General features: G+C 41.3%; 1 protein-coding gene across 14 annotated transcripts in view; it reads left to right on the top strand.

Annotated features, from left to right (window-relative positions):
- The first annotated feature begins 208 nt into the window (after positions 1-208).
- DUSP16 (dual specificity phosphatase 16) overlaps positions 209-19293 on the top strand; it is a 72438-nt gene continuing 53353 nt past the window's right edge. For 5 of the 14 annotated variants that reach the window (XM_026114069.2, XM_026114068.2, XM_026114061.2 and 2 more), the window contains exons 1-2: positions 1274-1388; positions 14757-14878. The gene's annotated coding sequence lies outside the window, so the exon portion shown is untranslated. Of the gene's footprint in view, positions 975-1236; positions 1389-4559; positions 4703-14756; positions 14879-19293 lie in introns of those variants that run through there. The other 9 variants (XM_064517285.1, XM_064517272.1, XM_064517235.1 and 6 more) reach the window with 3 other exon arrangements.

The raw sequence follows: 19293 nt of genomic DNA, 5'->3' as shown, positions 1-19293 counted from the left end.
GCTGAGGGGGGCGGGGGGGCAGGAGGGCACGGAGGTGTCAAGGAGAAGCCCGGCAGCGAGGTGCTGGCTGAAGGGAGGACAGAAGAGCGAGGGATGAAGGAGGAGGAGGAGGAGGGCAGGCCCGGCCGCGACGCGAGGAGGCACGAAGGCGGGCGGGGGAAGGGCCAAGGCCGCCGCCGCGGCTCCTCGAGCGGCTCCGCCCCGGGGCCGGCCCTGCAACCCAGCGCCCAAACGGGAGCGTGGGGGCGAGCAGCGCCCGGCCCCCGCCCGGGCCCGGGCCCGGCCCCGGCACAGCATGGTAGCCTGAGCCCCCGCCGCCTCCCCCCGCTTCACGGGCGGCGGCACCGGCACCGCGGCGGCGGCGCTCGTCCCCTCGCAGGGATCCTCTGCCCCCTCCTCTTTCTCCTTCTCTCTCTCCCTTCTCTGCCGCCCGCCCCCCCCCGGCTGAGTTCATTCACTGGGATTGGTTTCAAATGACGCCATCGCTTTATTTTTACACCAATGACCTCATCCCAGCAGCTTGAAGTTTACTGACCAGCAAAACTCTTTTTTTTTCTCTCTCCCTCTCTCCCCCTCCTTGTGTCTGTTTGCTCTAATCATTTACTAGTAATTATTTGGTTCCTTTAGGGAACGTAAGGCTTTTCAGGAAAAAAACCCAACAACTTTCTCTCCCTTTCCCTGGCTTTTCGGTCCTGCTACCCCTCCACCCGCCGGATCACTATCCCTTTTTAATTTTCTCAAGCCATCTTGGGGGGGGGGGGGGGGGAAGGGGGGAGGAAAAAAGCCTCCAAATGTTTCCTTTTTCTTCTTCTCTCCCCTCCCACCTTCAAGCTTCCCCCTCTTAAAAAGACCAGGATAGATGTTCTTTTAGTTACAGGAATTTTTTTTAAATTATTATTCAAGAAGAAGGAGAAAGAGGAGCTTTTCCAGCGGCTGGAAGGAGACAAAGTTGGTTCTGGCAGCAGCGGAGAGAGGCTGGTGGCAACTTTTATTCCTACCAAAGGGGGCAAACCAGAAAGAGGGGGGGGGTGAGGACAGTAAGTGTCGGGCGGAAAGCAGGAAAGAGGAGGGCGCCGGGTGCCCCCGGGGCGAGCCAGGGACCTGCCCCGCCGCCGCCTCCCGCCCGGCCGCTGTGCGGGGACGGGACGGGGCGGGGGGAGGGGGGGAGGAAGGCGGCCTCCCTGTGCCCCTCCGCGTCCCTTTAAAATGTCGCCGGCGGGGTGAGGCCGGCCCGTGTGGTGATGGGGGCAGGCCGGGCGCGGAGGGGGGGCCGTGGGGCTGGGCGGGGAGCGGAGGGGAGGCGAGGGCGAGCTGCCGGCCCGCGCCTCACATGTCCTCCCGCCTGGCCGCGGCCCCGCCGGCTCCGGCTGCCTCTGCCCCCGCGCCGGGTAAGCAAAAGGGGGCGCCGCGGAGGGGGGGCACCCTTGTAGCTGGCCCCCCGCGGCTCTTTGGCCTCTCTTTCCCCCCCCCCCCCCAAATTTACCTTTAGGAAAGTACCTATCCACCTGCCTCTTGTTTTAAAGGAAGGGAAGTGAGCAGAGCTGCCCCTGTGCGGGGAAGCTGACTCGGCTCGGTGCTGGAAAAGATGCCTGAAAGACCCACTTCTGTAATTTCGCACTGGAAGGAAGCTGCCGGGGATGCTTGGGGGAAGGGGGGGGTGGGTTGCTGCTAAGCTTCGATGCGCGCCTTGGTGTCTGTAAACTTAAGCGAGCGGCGCTGGCTCCGAGCGCTGCTTGCTGAAACGATCGCGTAGGTTTTGCAGCCTCTTGGGGATTCCCAAAGAAATTTCCAAGTCCTGCCTTGAACTTGGGGGAAAAACGTTTAAATTGAGGCAGTTGACAAAATGGAGGGCTGGTGTGGAATCCAAGAGTAAAGCAAATTGCAAAGCATCAACCTGATACTGTAATCTCAAAAACAAATAATTCTGTGGCTTGTGCTAATAGAGGGCCTGCCAGATGCTATCTTCCGATTGTGTGTGTGTGTGCGCGTGTGTAAAAGCTGTGGGGACCAGGAAATTGCTGTTACCCATCAGTGTGTGCTGAACAAGGTGCACAGCATGTGCCTCTTGCAAAGCCTGACCAATAGTAAGATTTTTTTTTTCAGTGTCCAAAAGCATTTTGTTACATGTCAGATGGTCTGTAGGAAGCTGGCTTTTAGCAAACACAATCAAGGCAAATTCACTTTCTTCTGTTACTTCGGTTGGCTGAAACAGAAATTGATCTTTCACTTTTCCCTCAAGTGAAGGGTGTAGTCATAGTAAGCTTTATTGTCTGACCTATGACTAACTTTGTTTGTTCAAACATTACGTGTATACCTGACAGAATAAATACATCTGTACTCATTTTGAAAGCTAAAAGCAGTTTGAACTGTTTCGCCTTGTAAGGATGCATTTAGAGGGCCTTTCAGTAACTTAAAAAACAACAACAACAACAAAAAAAAAAAACCCCAAAACCCCAAAACAAAAATCCAAACCCCAAATCATCTTGTATTCCTTGCTTTAAGATTTATACTATTCCTGGCAGCATGTGGTTTGGTAGATATAGAACTTAGAAAGTCCCAGCTGACCAGAGAGGAGTTGATTTAGGCTCCAGTGTTTTGAGGGTCGGTGGAAAAATATTAAGTCTTAGTTTCTTTTTATGGTGTTCATCTCACTGCTCATTAGAAATTGAAGCATTAATCACAGTTGTTTACGTTGGTTGGGGTTTTTGTTTGAATCTGGAGGAAATATGCAATAGGGAGGTTGTAAATGTATTTTTAGCTTTAGTTTTTAATCAGTGAAGAAATAAAGAATAGTGATATTCTAAAATAAACCCTGCATTTACTAAATATGCTTATTAATAGTGTTAGGAATGAATCTATACAAAAAAGTCTGAGGTGTAATAAACTCAGGTCATTATGCCTGTTTAACACACTAGTGCTTCAGTATATGTTAATGCACAATTTTAATGTCTCTTTTTAAATGAGCAAATAAGTAAAAGGAGCAGAGAAGGTGCCAGTTCTTGTGCTGATTTAGAGGTGATAGCTGCAAAAGTGCTGTATGGTTTAATACATATGCAAAGGTCCAGAAAGCCAAAACAAGCATTTTAAAGCTCAGCGTGTTATATAAAGATACATAAATAGATTCCTACTCCAGTAGGTCTGGTTTTGTTAGCTACCTAAGTAGATATAATGGAGCAAAATCAGTTTTGGGCATACCAGAACAGCTCTGTAGGAGGAAAATGAGCTCAATTTATCTTTGTTTCTGTGAAATGCATGCTCTCCTTTCAGTGAAGGCAGCTAGCCTAGCAAGGATGTTTGCTTTTAGCGAGAATAGCTTCAACTGTCCATGGGAACTGTACTGGCAGAAGCTGTTCAGGAATGTGTTAAATGGATTCCACCAGAAGCTCTTTCTCCCTTGCCAGCACCATCTACTCTCAGGTCTGTGCCCGTGGGTGGGGTTGTGGTTGTAGCTGCCATGTGCCTGTGCAACCTGCCGCGGCAAAAAGTCTCACTGCCTGCCCTGGGAATCCTGGGCCTGCCTCCTTGTGGCTAGAAGCTGGAGGCATATAGGGGAACAAAGTGGGACAGAGTACTAAGTGCAACTTGAGTGTTCTTCCCCAAGAAAACTGAGTCAAGAGGATAGTTTTCACTTTATAATAATATGTCTGTTGAACTTGGTAGGGCTTTATTTATTTATTGTCTCTAAGAACAGTCAAGAAAGCATGGGCGTTCTTGAAGTGCTGACAATCTTTACAATACCCACTATATCCAATCTGGGCATTAATAGGATGAGGGATAGGAGGATTGGCACATCCCATCCTTTTTTGTTTTTGTGTTGTTTTTGCTTTTGTTTCACCTCAGGGAAGAAACTAGAGTTTGACCTGTGAATCTGTCTCTGTATTTGTTTTACTAGTCAACTGACTAAAAATTTCTTGCTATCTTGTAGTATTTTGTCCATGGTTTTGTAGTACCATGCTCATGAATATTTTAAAAAAAATTATCGAGAAACTCATTTTCTGGGTAATAGGGAAGTAGCTGTGTCCCTAATGTGTTGAAGTGGAACATTTTCTTTCCCTACAGTTCCTTACGGATTGATTCCAGATTTAGTGTAGTGACATGGAGAGTTTCTGTAGAATATTTTAAATATCAATACTTAAAGCTTTTTACTTCTCTGATTTATTCAGTGTCTGTCTTCATGAGCGAAGAATAATGCAGCTTTCTTTGTGGCTGTCAGTTGTCTACATACATGGCCTCTACTTTCTTCGTGAATCAAAAGTCATGGGTGATGGGTGGCCTGGTGATGAGAATCAGAATGTCTACCTGGACTAAAGCTAGCAATACTAAAGACCAGAAGTCGTCTGTGTGAGGGAGAAGTGAACACACAACTTCAGACTACTTCCTACTGTCTATCAGATGCACCCTAACCTCGGTTCTTCTGCATCACTTACATAATAGCATCACTGCACTGATGTCAAAGTTAGTTGAGATAAAACTGGCTCTGGAGGGTGAAGAAATAAGCCTGGAATCTGAAATGCCCTGTAATACTACAGTATTGGTTGAAGAATGCTGTCAGAACAGGGAAGTTAATATTCCCACTTTTTTCTCTTGCCTTATCTGATCTCTAGATTGGTATTAGCTTTGCAATTCCAAATGCGAAATCTCCATTATAGTTATTTTGTAACTTCCTATAACACCTGAAGGAAACCTGAAGTACGCATGCAAGGTAAAGTTTGGCTTCGTAACTTCCGGGTTTGTGTAGTTTTAATCACAGCAGTTCTTGGTTTGCTTATGGATATGGCCTGTTGGCAGCTATTGTAGTCTCCGGTGGAGATCTTGTTGGCCACCAGTGAATTACTTTTCCTCAGCAATCAAAGACAATCTGCATCTAGGGTGTGTGTACGGAGGACGGGAGGGGAGACGGGCATGAGTTCAAGGCCTTGTGTTTCCTTTTGCTGCACTATGTGGTCTGCTACTGAGCCAAGACTGACCTACTCAGAATTGGCTCTGGAAAGATTGGCGTCTTTCCATTTTATGTCCCTATGAAATGCTCCTGCAGATGAAAAAAACAAAATTTAGTAATTGGTCAGGGTAGTAAAGAGGGGAAAGAGTGTTGTCTCAATGATAGGAGGTTTCCTGTAAGGATGCAGGGATGTTGGACAATCTAGTCTGAGACTGACCTTCCCTAACTTCTGTGCTGCTGTTTTTTCTGCTGTTGTATGGTACAAAGCTATTACACTAACGGTGCATGAATATACGAAAGGAACTGTAGAAACAAGGCCCTTTACTGTGAGGAAGTCAGTTATCTCTGCTCTTTGTCACAATATAAACCGTATATAGCCAATAACTTACACAGCTTCTCTTTAGCTGTGTTAGTGAATTTTACTCTGTGTAACACCAGTCCTCAGTCTGTTTTTCAGAAACTAGGATCAGTTCCTTGCACAGACCTCCTCAAACATGGTTGCACTCTCTCATTTTGGTTCAAGTTATAAAGTTCTGTCAGTTATTTAGCAAATCATGATACACAAGTGGAGGTGTACAGAGATTTTCATTATTTGAGAATAAATGGGATTATTTTTTTCTTCCATGAGATCTGTTTGCATGCTATCCAAAGTGATAGCCTACTAAAATACCATAAAAATTTTCTTCATCAAATCATAAGTGTATTCCATTATGTTATAGTTAGCAGGAAACTATGAAACAGGGTATCTAATATTAAGATTAAACCAAGGTTACTTGTTTTTGTGGTGTTTCACATGGTTTTGTGGTACTGTAATGATCTATGAAATGAGTCTGTTTAGCTAAATCATGGATCACGGGTTGGTGCAAATACTACTTGTTTTTTTTAAAGACATCCTTGCCTGCCTGTCTTAATGTTTTTATATTACTAAAAACACTGTGGGAGGGAAGAAAGATGGGTCTGAGTGCGTAATGGTAGCAACATGGGAATGAGAACATAAAACAGAGCATAAGATGAGGACAACAGAGATTAATTGTATGAAATTCCTTTTATGCACACGTTCTTGAGTTTGAATAACTAGTATGTATGCAGCCTACTGGATTAAAAGGCTTTGGTTCTGCATGTATAACATAGATGTTGCTCTCAAAATAGGAGAGCAACTCTTCCCCCCCCCCCCCCCCACTATTCCAGATGAAATTGATTCAGTACTGCATTTTTCTCTTTTTTTACTGAACTCTCAGTAAAGCATGATTAGAGGCTGAATAATTCATAACGTTAGGGATATGAACACCATATTTTTAATAGCCTGAGTGTTGTTTTGGTTTCTTGATTGCTAGATGTGAGTAAGAATCATTCACCCCAGACTTTAAAGACTCAAATGCCATGCCAGGGCTTGGGTTTCTACCCAGTGATACAACTGCAAGATGGTGCTTGCAGGGGAGTGACTTTCTTGATAGTGCGTATTTCACTAAGCCTACTCAGTCCTGCTTGGCCCTTAAACGTGGGAGCCAACTATCTTCCAAAATACATCCAAAGAGTCTAACCCACACTTCAGAGGGCTTCTCACAAGAGGCCACCAACTCACTCCTGAAACAAGCCTCTATTTCAAAGATGGATTGTAGGCACTGAGAAAATATTTGCCTGAAAAATGGGCATGAGGGTCTTTTCCACTTCATGATATTAATGCTATCTGGAATAAGTATAGTGCTTATCATCTATACAGTTCCCACAAACATTTGGTTACAGGTGGGAACCTGCCTAGCTATTGGGATTTGTTTCTTTCTTTCTTTAAAAATTATGCTTTAAGCACTGGGACTCAGCACGTTCTTTTGTTTTCCAGCTCTGCTGTCCCTGATAGTTTTGTGGGAGTTCATTTGAAATCCAGAAAACTGTGAGGAAGAGCGCCAGAGGGGAAAGGATCGTTCTCATAAGTTTCTCTCCTCTGACCCTATCATACTCAGAAGTGCCTTACTAAAACTAGAGAATTTAGGTACAGGCCTCTTTCTTACTAGAAAAACTTGCAGGGCAAACAGAGTAAACTTCAGCTTGGTTTAAGCAAAGAAGTGCCTGACTTCTCATGACTCAAAGCTTTGCCAGTTTTTGAGTGAGGAAGAACAATATTCTTGCAAAAAAGTATATCGCTAATCTTAGTGCTGTGGTTTGACATGTTGCTAGTTCCAGATAAAACTGAAGTTACACACCTGATTGAATTCAGGTTAGGAGAAGACAAATGGTGTCCCCACCTTCATAGGGCTCCCTCTGTCTATCTCAAGTCCCTGGGTGTAAGACAGATGTGCTCCAAAATGAGGGTAGGCTGTGGCAGTATCTCTTCCCGTAATCTGTTTAGGGTTCTGCATTGATAGCAAGTCATTTCTCACAGGAATAGGACCATGTACGTTCTTCCGCTTTCTGCCAAGCTAATCCTGTGTCATTTCAATTTCCTAAGAGCTCTTGAAAGGTAAATGCTCAAGCTTTATGCAGAGAGTGCTTTGAGGTCTTAACTGAAGAGATGTAATCAGCAGTGATTTTTCTCTAGGTTCATAATCACATATTTCCAGGAAAACATGGCAGCTGCAGGCAAATGGGCACAAAGTCTTTATGAGGGCTGGTAAGATCTTCTGTCTCTGTGGTAGCCAAACAAACAGGAGACTTGGGCAAATTTAAACAAACTAGTAAACCTGCTTGTACTTGTACTTCTTCTCGCCGCCCTTTTTGTTTCTCTGTCCCTTTTTTTTTTTTTTACTTGCAAGTAACTTTTTATGTGAGTATGTATGGTGTTTTCCCCCCGCCCTGCCACAGTCTCTCTTGTCAGTGGAGTCCATTCTCCTGTTCAGCCCCTCTCCAGTATAACTGGTGAAAATTCTGATTTCTCATGGTTGACATGTTGTGAGCATGCTGTCAGCTTCCCGTCTGCTTGTTAGGCAATCCAGGCCTGGATATCATCCAGTTGACATAGCCTGTTTCATCAGTGTGGTGTGTTTAGCCTATTTGCCATGATTTCCACATGGACCTATTTGAAGATGTCTGAAAAATCTGTTCACCTAGCCCAGACATGATTGTATGATTAGTCCATTCATTGCCTATTTCCTCTATCACAGGGAATATTGCTGAAAGTTAACTCCTTCAGATCAAACAGCATAAAATAGATCAGAAAGAATAGTAATAAAAGTAATGTGCTAATCTCTGAGTTATTAGTCAGGGCAGCAAAAAAAAAAAAAGTCCAGAAGTACAAACCCACATCACTGTGTATTTTACCAAGGTACTCTTGCCATGAGGAGACCCACATCTTTTTGCCCACTCAAATTTATAAGACTCAATCTTTTTCTCTGTGATTGAGGCTTGTATGACTTAACAGCTATCTTGCAGGTGTGACCCTTTCTGGAATGAGATGTGTAGTATCTCTTCCCCTGCTGTCTCATCTATGGTTAAACATACAGAAAAATGTGGAGGAAACTTAGGCATTCTGTTCCTCTGACAGCCTTCTACAAGTACAAGCTATTAATGACCATTGCCTTTAATGGACAAAAACAGTATTGGCGATTCGTTTGTGCACTTAATTTAATGGCGTAACAAGCAAGCACATTAGCTATTTTTATTCAAACAGCCAGACATAAGCCTGTATGGGAAAGTGGCTATGAAATGTCTGCATAGCTAAGTGAAAATATGTCTGTTCTTTAAAGCTAAATCTTTTTTCTTTTAGTTACGATATTTTGAGAGGGTTCAACCAATAATTGTCTGATATTTTTAACTGAGCCGTGGCATAGATTTTTCAGGATTTTTGCATTAAAATGGGCAAATATTCTTTTCAGCCCCTGACTTTAGTCTACTGTTTCAGTCAACAATAAAGATGTAATATAATAGGAAAGGTGGTTGCGTGGAGAAGGGGGGAAGTGATTCAGGTTGAAGGTTCAGTCCTTCTCTTTTCAGAAGACTTCTGAGCTATCTGTGCTTATGCGCTGCTTAGTGACAGGCACACAAAAAGAGCTGAGCACAGTGACACTGTTAGTAAATGCTGGTTTAGAGGCACAGTGTTTGGGGAATTTCTGAAAGCTGCCAAGTCCTTTCTTCTCCCCCCGCCCACCCTGGAAAAGGCTATCTACTTTGGCAGAAAAAAGGCTTTCATGGATTGACAGATAAATTATCAAAGCCATCTTGATTTTTAAGTTAAGTTTTTAAATATTTCAAAACCAAGAATTTGTGTTATGGATTGACTTTGGGGCTGAGGGGAGAGGATTTTGAGGATTTAACTTTTTGTGTGTGTACGTGTTCAGTGAATAGCTGAACGTTACTATTGGCACATGTGGTTTCTGGTCCAGAGTCGGTTTAAAAAAAAAAACAAAACAAAACAAAAAAAAAAAACTTCAAGCCTGTGATAGACGTTAAAAGTTCTAAGAAAAGGAAAAATCACTTAATACCGCGCTTTCCCTGACTTGGAATCTCTCTGATATCTTGTAATAGCATGTATTTTCACATCATTGCTCAACTAAATAAAAGCACACATACAATTTTTTCCACCTTTGTTTACATCCAGTCAGATAAGGTATTTCTACTGAGAGCTTGATATTTGGCCCAGCCAGTAATGTTGCTTTTCAGTACAGCCAAACATTTTTCTTAGGTAGCTATTTATCAATTATTTAGCTGTTTTCTGAGGATGTGTCAGCAAAGCTAATATGCAAATGTAACTTCCTCATTGAAAGGTGTCTCCCTTTCAGAGGTCAACTGTTTTACATCAAATCACAGCTGGAAATATCTTCCTAATGATACAAAATAGCATTACTTTTTTGGAGGGGTGGAGTGGGATAGGGGTTAAATAGATCAACTGCTCTGGATCATTATAAAGATAAGGTAATGCACCTGCCAACAAGTAACCACCTCTTTCAGCTTCCCCCACAGTAGTTAGAATAGGCTTCCTTGAATTTAGAATTCTGTAGAATTGGTTCTGATTTATGTTTAAACACTGAACTTGAAATGCAGTGCTATCTTCTGATGTCTGTGGACAGAGCTCTAACCCTTCTGCTGTTACTCAAAGTGTTGTTAAGTTGCACTAGAGTGGAAAAGCATTCAGGCATATCATTTTCTGCTGCTGAAGTTTAAAATGGTATGTCCAGTTCTGAAATCAGTGTAGTATTAGGGTCAACTGTTCTCATTGCTTATTAAAAACTCTAGAAGAAGGAGACATGCATGAGGAAAATAAGTGGGGAAAGAGAGAAGGAAGGGGGAATAATGGAGAAGAAGAGGTATTGCTGCAAGTTCTTTGGAGAAACATACCCTGTGGGCTAATATAGAGGGGAAGAAAAAAAGGTGGAGGCAATGGAGATGAAAACTATTTAAAAAAAAAAAAAAAATTCTGCATTGGTTGCAAACCACAAGCATTTTAAATCAGAGGAAACGTAGCTTTAGGATAACAACAGGATAGAAACGTTCTACTTGGGCTGGTAGTGCTATACTTATACTGGTAAATAACAAAAGAGGGGTTTTTTTGTGTGTGTGTGTAAGGAAAAGGCATTTAATAGGCTGTCTAAATAAAGTCTAATAACAAGCCATAGGAAGTACAGGGAAAGGTATAATTTCCGGTGAGTTCATAATAGTAAATATTATTTGTGTATCTAGAAAATATCACGTGAAGGTATAGCTGTTAAACATTAATTTGTTTGAAAATTGTTTGGGGAGCATGCTGTTGTGCATTTTGCGATTCAAAGTGCCCGTTTTGGTTTATAATTCATGTAGTTGAAGATACATATTCAAATCTGTAAGTGCAGGATTGGAATACATGGTGGCTGTTTAGAGAATAATGTGGGCGTGTATGCGTGTGTAGTTTTTCTTTATAGCTAGGCATTTACAAATTCTTAAGAATGCTTTGACTTCAAAACGTTGCCCCTCTTCATCTTGGAAATGTAAAGGGTTCAGAGACTTAGGCCTTAAATAGCATGCTCTCGAGTCCTTGTAAAGACATGTCTTTCAATGCAACTGTCTAAACATTTCTGTTATGAATTGCTATTTTTCTTCATGTTGTTAGTAGTTTATTGTTGGAGGTTTTAATATCAAGTATGTAGTTACTGTAGGTGACTGTAGGTACTGTAGGTGTAGGTGAAGCTTATTTTTCAAGATAAAAGTTGGCAAACTTTGAGTTATATACTACGCATCAGTAGTGATCTGTGTCGCTTTTAAAATATAACCAGTTCAAGAGGCGGATGCTCTCTGCCTACCTTACAGGTACAAATTTACATGCTTCCCAGCCCCTGCTGTTTGTCTTCTAACATTTTGGAGTTATGTTATGTGCTTCCATTGGAGTGAATGCTCTATAAGCACAACTGGTCAGTGTTCCAAGGAGCTTTAATCTAAACACACAAAGCAGATGGACAGTAGTCTAAAGCCTATTGACAGAGTGTCTTTTTCCAGCTGTGCTAATAGAAGAGGTTACTGCCTCCAGCTGCTTGTCTCAGCCCCTTTGCCCCTAGTTACTGCTGCTGAAGTAGTTTCTCTGAGTGTTGGTACTTCAGGCCAAGTCAGAGAATTAACTCAGAAGTAGCCTATTTTGTTGCTTGAGCTATCCTGTTTGTCTTTTATTTGAAGCAGACTGGAAATCCCTGTACGGATTGCTCCATAGGCTTTAGGTGGTCGTTCACTCCCCTGACAAACCTTTAATTACATACCTTGTTGACCCATAGAGAAGTCCTAGAAGTAAAAATACTCTGTAGATCGTTCTCTGCTTTGCTCTGGATTCTGGCCAACTTGCTGTACTGTAATTGACCAAAAGAAATAGGTCCAGTAGCTATAAAAGTGAAATGGTAGAACATTAGCTTGGCTCCACTGAAACTGGTGGAGCTCTGTCAAGTTAGTTCAATTGAGTGTGTGTTTCTATGGCAGGTAACACCAAATAAAGTCGCAGTTACTGTGATTCTTCTGTCATCTTTCCAATCGTCATCCCTACAGATTCACCCTTTTAATGGCTCTAAGGATCTTGTAAGGAGCCAGAAATGGCTGAAAGCTAATTGTTTTTGATTTTTGGGGGAGGTGCTTCCCTCTATCCCCACCCCCCAAGTTAGTGTTTGACTGATTTAACTCCTTGAATCTGCTAACTTTATTAATATATGAGCTGGCACAAGGGCAATGGTTGTGGTAGTAGCCCTGACCTACGTTGCTCAAAGCTGCCTTAGAGTGTTACCTCTCAGCCTGCCTTGTTGTTTGCATGAGGCTCTGAAAAAGTGGTTCTTCGAGCAGCCAGAATTGTATGATGGGCTCTGCCTCCTATTCACATTGCTGCCTTTTGAAGGTATATGAACAGGCTTAGTGGTTTACTAGCCAGGCATGCTCCAACAAAGGAATTTCCTCATGTTTCAGAGTCCAGTCTTTTGCCCTCGTTTGTGGGCTTTCACAAGCCAGAGGGCTTTTGAGGGTTTTCTCGGAGTTACCTGGATCTTGCAGTGTGTGTATGCCCATTACATCTCTCGGCAATCTGAAAGGAATTGTTGAGACTCAAGAGGAATTTCCTTTTAAGCTTGGTTTTTCTACTGAGGCAGCAAGAAGTGTATTCATTACATGGGCTTGTCCCCGGGAAGCTAGACTGGAACCATTTCACAAATTCAAGCTAACAGCCTAATAGCAACTTTTCATTCATCACTATGTGCCCAAATTGGATTGGAATTGGTGTCTAGAGCTAAAAGAGCTCTGTGCTCCACTTAAATATCCTGCTTGTGTGTGATCTGTCAAATTTAGAAGTCGTAGTTCTGTGAGGATGCTTGTCTTTTTTAAAACAGTGGCAGGATACTATACATGTGTGTGCACACACAAACACACTCTGTCCAGAACCGCTTATATTTTATAAAGCGTTCATTCAAAATGATTACCTGCTTTATATGATAAGAAAAGCAATTAATTATCCAGCAAAGAAAAAAAGAGGCGTCATCCTGGGCTATGTCCATATATCTCATGAATCAAAAAAAAAAATGGATACATGGTCTGCGTGGAACATTTAGCTATAACCACCAAAGCTACTTCCTATCCGAAGAAGGTGGTTTAAAAAAAATTACTGAACACAGTTTACCTGATTGAATATGCTTATGATATGTGGTCATTACCTGATCTTTGAAAAGAAATTGAAATGCAAGTCTAGTGCCTTTCATACTGAAAACTTCATTTCTCTGATATCATGCTTAAATTGGTAAAATAAAAAATCTCTTCCTGCTTTGAGAGTGGATGGCTAGTAATGCCTGGCTTTTATTTATTTTTATCCCATCTATTTTTTTTCTCTCTTGTTAATTTAAAAGGTATCAGTCGCTTCAGTGTTGTTGTATGGGACTCTCATTTTCCATGTTTGTTCATTGCTTATGCTATCTCTCTGACCGTTGTTTTAGGGGAGAGGGTTGGTTAAACCTAGAACTAGACTTAATATTTCCATTGCACTGTAGAAAGTGTTTTTCTTTCTAGTCATATCACTATTTCTTTTCTTGCATACCTTCAGTCTTGAAATCGTTTGGGTTTTTTGAGTGCTCTTTACAGTTGCTTTGAATAATATATGGTGATACCTGGATCATCATGTTGGGGTCCTGCCTATATTGGAAAGGTTCTGCTGCGCAGAGCTCCTGTCACTGCATGGGTGCATGTCGCACTGGCTGTGTTGCAAGCATAAACATATGCTTGGCAGCAGGCATCCACACTTGAAGAGATGGTTTTGTGGGAGATCATGTGTAGGGCAGATAGGAATCCAGAGTATCCTACAGATGAAATTGCTGTCCCTAGAGCATGTCAACACTAGTCTTGTTCCTGGTGACGTTTCGTCAGCTGAGGGATTGTGTTACTCGGGGAAGAGACTCCTTTTCAGATCATGCAGAGTGAGTTTTGCTGACTTGCATCAAATTTGCATGTAAATCTGTACAAACAAGTCCACAGAAGTAGCCCTCTGTTGACACAGTTCTGCCATTCAGTCAGATGTATTAATTAGAAGTGGTTAATTTCAGATAACTTAGTCCAATATTGTTTCTAGCAACACGAACTTCCATTTGTCCTTTTTCTCTTCTTTACTGTTCTTCCGTTTGTTTTTTCCCTATCTCATCAGTGGTGGGGAATGTTTGTGTGTGTAGTTGTGAATATTAAATTTTGTTTAGATTCTTTAAGACTTTTTATTATAGGCTACGAAATGGACATTCTAGTAAGTCTACATACTGTTCCTTTAAACAGTTAAAGACAATAGAGTCATCAAGGTCAGAGATACATGGGCAACTTTAATGGTGGGTCTGGGTCAGAGGGAGAAGGGTGGCTCTATGTTCTCCTCCATGTTTTGCCTCACACTCGCTTATGACTGTCATCAGGGCTTCCAGAGGTTCTGTGTGACTACCTTTAAACCAGTTTTTCTAGTACTGAGGCTTTTTTTTTTTTTTTTAACAAACACTTTGTACCTATCCTGGAATAGGTCACTTTAATGAGCATTTACATATTTCTGTTATCTGCTCAGCCATTACATTCTTTAATTCCCTCATAAATCTTGGGGATGTGATGATATATTGTTAGCTAATCAATTTGTTTTATCTTCTCTTCTTTTGACAGGTCAGTCCTGACAGTAGATCATTTTATTCTAATTCGAGTTTATCTTTTGCCAGCATCCTATGTGGGAAAGACTCTTGCAAAGAAATCTTTGTTTGTTTGTTTTTCCAACCTAGTATTTAATTGCATCCTTTTTTATGCACCAGTACAGTCCTTGTATCCGGTATGATTTTGATTATTATTTTGATGTCTGTTTTCTGATCTGATGCTTTTTACTCTCCTGAAACTTTTTTTTCCCCCTATCTGTAGTGGCTTATTCTGCTTTTTGTTTCTTTACCAGGCTTGGATTCACATTTTTCTGGGATATACTCATTTGGCCTGTGTAACCTCGTGAAAATGTTACCATTTAAGCATAATGACTCTTTTCTTCCATGGCTTCCTGATCCCTTTCCTTGTGAAGTGGTATGTATACCTTCTGTAACTTTTAGACTCGGGAGCTACTTAAACATACAGCTTTTAATTTCCTCTCTTTTGCTTGAATTGAGGATCTTTTCGACTCTTTAAATCCCCATTTCTGAAACTTAATAGCATGGTACTACTTTTGATAGGATTCTTTCCATGAGCGTGGTGAACTCAGTTGTATTATGGTTGTTATCATTGAGTGGTGAGTTGTAATGCGAAAGGTGAACTGGTGTTCTGACATAGTACTAAGATCACTGTAGGGAGGAGCAGGGGGAAAGCTTGGTTTCTTATTTTGTGTGTTTTCCAGGTAAAAACAAACAAGCAAAAAACAAGGAACTGAAAAGTGTCCTTTGGCATGTTCTGTCATGGTTAAAAGACTAAATTTCAATTTAGGTTCTCCTTTGTGAAATTTAAATTCCGCTTACAGTTTGGTGTGGTATTCCCCTTACTTCCTTCTCTAAGCTAGGCTGACTGGACTCTAACCCCGCTTCCACAGTAGCAGGGCTGATTCCTGTTTAGTTTGTACAAATTGGAAGAGACTGGTATTTTTTTTATTAGGTTAAAGATTCAATTTTTTTATTAGATTAAATATACTAGATCCTTAGTGATTTCTTCCTTGTTTCTGCTATTCTTCCCATCCTTCCTACTGGCATATGCATGCTTCTTGGAGTTTGTTTTTTATTTTCCCCTCAGAAAAGACTCTTCCTCGTCATTCTTCATGGTCACTTATGGTTTCTTATATACAGAGCTTTTCAGCAGATTTCAAACAGTTTGCAATGCTAGTGCCATTTTACTAACTAAAGGAGAAAAGAAAGTTGGACCAATGGTGCAGTAATAGAGGGCTCTCCAGTCCTGTACTAGCTGTCTTTCCTTCTTTTGAGGAGCCTAAGTCTCTGAATTCCTTCCTGATAGGCTTCTATTTTGAAAATATACTCTATCCAGAAACACATGGTGTGTCTGCAAGCATAAAACTGGTCAGTATGAAACATTAAGCACAGAGAACTTGTCATCAAAATACCCATTTCTTCATTTCTGTTAAGGTCACTGGTGTGCAATGGAATGATTAAGAAGTATTACCCTGGAAGCAGAGAAGCTATTAGGGATAGCATCTTTCTTCTGCAAAAATCCGTGCTGTCTTGAGGCCCAATTGCGCAAAAAATGGTTGTAATGAAAGTATACTAAAGTCCTAGGCTTTAGCTTGGTTGTATCAAATACTTGGTAGAACTCCAAAGTGGTAAATAACCCAGTTATTTTCTTTATGGGGTGCTAATCTTGTTTGCTTTGGCATCTAAAACTGAAATCGCAGCTTATTTGTACTTAATATGCATTTTCTATTAGAGTGTCCTTTCTATGCAGTAATGCGGTTAGTTATTACAGAATCTAGCAAGCCAGTCACAGACCAAGGGTTCTGCTGTGCTTTGTTGCCCCAGAGGTGGGGAGCAGTGGTGTTCAGCTAGGCAATGCTGGTCATACAATAAGCTTCAATCTTAGTACAGATAAAAAGGTCTTCGTAAGCATTGTGGGAAAGTAGCTTGTTTTTGAGGCAGTATTGTGAAGGCGTGTGAGAGAGGCTTTATGAGATAACATGAGAGGTTGTGTAAGTAGAAAATAGAGACGTGTTCACTTTAATGCAACAAATAGGTAATGGGATGTTGGCAGCATTAGCTAATTGAAGGTGGGAATCAAACTCTGAAAACTGAGTAAGAGATGACAAGAATAAGGGATAGGTCTTGGAAGTGAGACATCTAGTTTTAAGTTGGACTTGATAGAAAGGAGGGAGGAGAGGAAGATGTGCAGGGAGAAGAGAGCCTGGTTAAAGGAACAAGGCTTGGAAAATTACTTTTGCTGCACTTTTCTGAGTAGATGTGAACAGAATTGTCAAGTGCAAGGGAAATGTTGCTGTACTACTAGTGAAGGGAGAACATGTGCCTAGGTAAGCATTTCTCATCTGTCTGTGTTGGTCAAACTAGCTTTATGCTAAGCAGAAAAATGGGCAGGATGCAGCTCTAGCTTTGATATGGAGGTCTAGGGGGAAATCCATCATGAAGATCAGGTAAGTTGGTGATATTTCTCCCAGTGAATGAGAAGGGAGAATGCAAAGAAGAGAGTCTCTCAGCTGTAACAGATTTTTGATTTCCATCAGGAGGTGTTAGAAATGGCTTAAACATGAAGTGACCTGATTCTTAGGTGGAGCCTAGTGACAAATTTTTCTAGACTGGCAAGTTGTTAATCCTTTTTTTTTTTTTTTTTTTTTCTTTTCTGTCGCCATTTTTATTGCAGTGTAGTGGTAGTTAAAAATCCAGAAGAAAGTGTAGTAACATGGTAAGTTGTCTGTCTTTTCAGTTGCTTCTGTTAACAGCAAGTATTTATTGTTAATGATAACTGCCAACAACTGGCATGCGGAAGCTGGCATTTTCAAAATAAGTCTTAAAAGAGCCTTTCCGCTGTAACTTCTGGTGTTAATTACGGTCTTTCCACTATTTTCCTCCAGCCTGTATTTCAAGCAGTGATTGTTTCCTTAACATGTGATTAGATTTGGTACGGGTGTTGTAACAGATCTACATTTTGAGACAGCTATCAGATCAGATAAGGTGTCAAGCTGATGGGATTACTCATGGTGGCTACTGACAGTCCCCAAAAGATAACTGGTATAAACTGGTTTCCACTTTATCAGACCACATTCCTTTGACTACTGTTGTTAGTGTGTTCTTGCTGAACTTAGTGCGTATTTGTGTACTAAACTGAGATTTACTGTCAGAGTGTTTTTAGAAAAGTCAGAGGTACAAGTTGACAAGTTTTGTGACTGAATTTTTAGAGACGTCACTGTATTTTAAAAGCCCATCAGTTACTCATATGTAATGGTGGGCTTTAGTTGAGCTTTTTTTTAGGATCCCACAAATGTATTCATCTCTTGGTGTGGCCATCAACCTCAAAAGGTTTAGCTACATGTATAGTTTTATAATACATTCAAAAATTTAAAGCTAAACACCATTGATTATGATGATACAAATAAGGTAATATAATTACCAGCTCCTGTCTTCCAGGAGCCTTAATCGCTTACTCTGTATGACTTAGTTGAAACATGCAAAGCATAAAATGTGGCCTAGAGTTACTCTTCTCCTTTACAATTATTCAACTTTAAAGTTTTCTGAATTGTTGTGAGACAATCGGAAGATGCCTATCTAAGTAGACATGATGGAAATGTTACCCTCGGGCTCCTTGCACATTGCCTACTCCATTTGTAAAGTTGTGAATGCTTCTACCATAGTGGATACTGCACACCATTCCTGTTTGGGGCAATAGTTTAGACATAGATTTTGCAACTTTGTGTCTGAAACTATTGGTGGTGTAATTGCTGGGTTCAGACATGGAACTTGTTCTTTAGGGAACTTTCTCATGGACATGCCTGAATGCATTTAAATGTCTGAAAAGACCAAGGGTTGGGTAGAGTACATCAGAAATTGCCTTTAGCCTTGATCGATAGGTAAGCAATCAGCGGTAGGTTCTGGGAGGTTTGACCATGTCAGCAAAAGAAGTCATCCATAGCTGGAGATTTTTAGTTAGTCTGGTCCTCTGTGTTCATTTACCTTGAAAAGAAATGTTTTACATTAGTAAACTATTTACTTGAAGTCAGTTGTTTACTGACTTCAAGAATTTTGACTGAAAGAATTTTGGATATGACTGTGGTTTTGTCAAAAGATAACTTTGATAGATGATGTTTACCTAGACTGTTCAGTAGCCTGTGAGCTGCTACTTTAAGTCGTGGGAATTATATAAAGTAGTAGGTACAAAAGGCAGTGAAAGAGTGTGCCATATGTTGCATGCCACTACCTTTTTTTGAAGGTGACAGCATGATTGTTTTCTCAGATGTTCCTCTTGGAGCTTACGAGCTTTGTCTGTTCACTCTTCCCAGAAGAAATACCTCAAATGTCTTTAAGTAGCTAATGCGGAACAGGGTTGTGCTTTTCTGTGGTTGTAAGCTCTGGTTCTGGTAGTAAAGGTATTGCCTGTGTGTAGGTAGAAACATAAGCTGTTGTCCCTGGGTAGATCCATGCCACTTACATTGCTATCTGGAGTTGTGCCGTTTCTGTTGAGAGTCCTTTTTACATGCAAGGGTGGCTAAAGTACAGCAAGAGAAATTATGGTGCCTGCTGTTTTCCTAGTTCCCCTCTATCCAAAGCAGAGAAACCACAGCTCTAAAGTTGTCACTAAGTTTCTTCCTTAAGAATACTTTCATTAATTGCAGTTGTCTGTATAGAATAGTTTAACAAATTTAGCAAAGCCTGGAGAGTAATTCTTACTGTTAAGTTTAAAATTCTTCTTTTAATGACAAAGTTCTTCAGATTTGGCATAGTCTGCCGCAAACTTCTGAAGTACAAATAGCAATGATCTGGCAAGCAGCTCGGTACTAGTAA

The sequence above is a fragment of the Dromaius novaehollandiae genome, chromosome 1 (genome assembly GCF_036370855.1).
Source record: "Dromaius novaehollandiae isolate bDroNov1 chromosome 1, bDroNov1.hap1, whole genome shotgun sequence".
Classification (NCBI taxonomy): domain Eukaryota; kingdom Metazoa; phylum Chordata; class Aves; order Casuariiformes; family Dromaiidae; genus Dromaius; species Dromaius novaehollandiae.
Note: the sequence above shows the minus strand (reverse complement) of the source record. Positions and strands in the feature narration are given on the sequence as shown.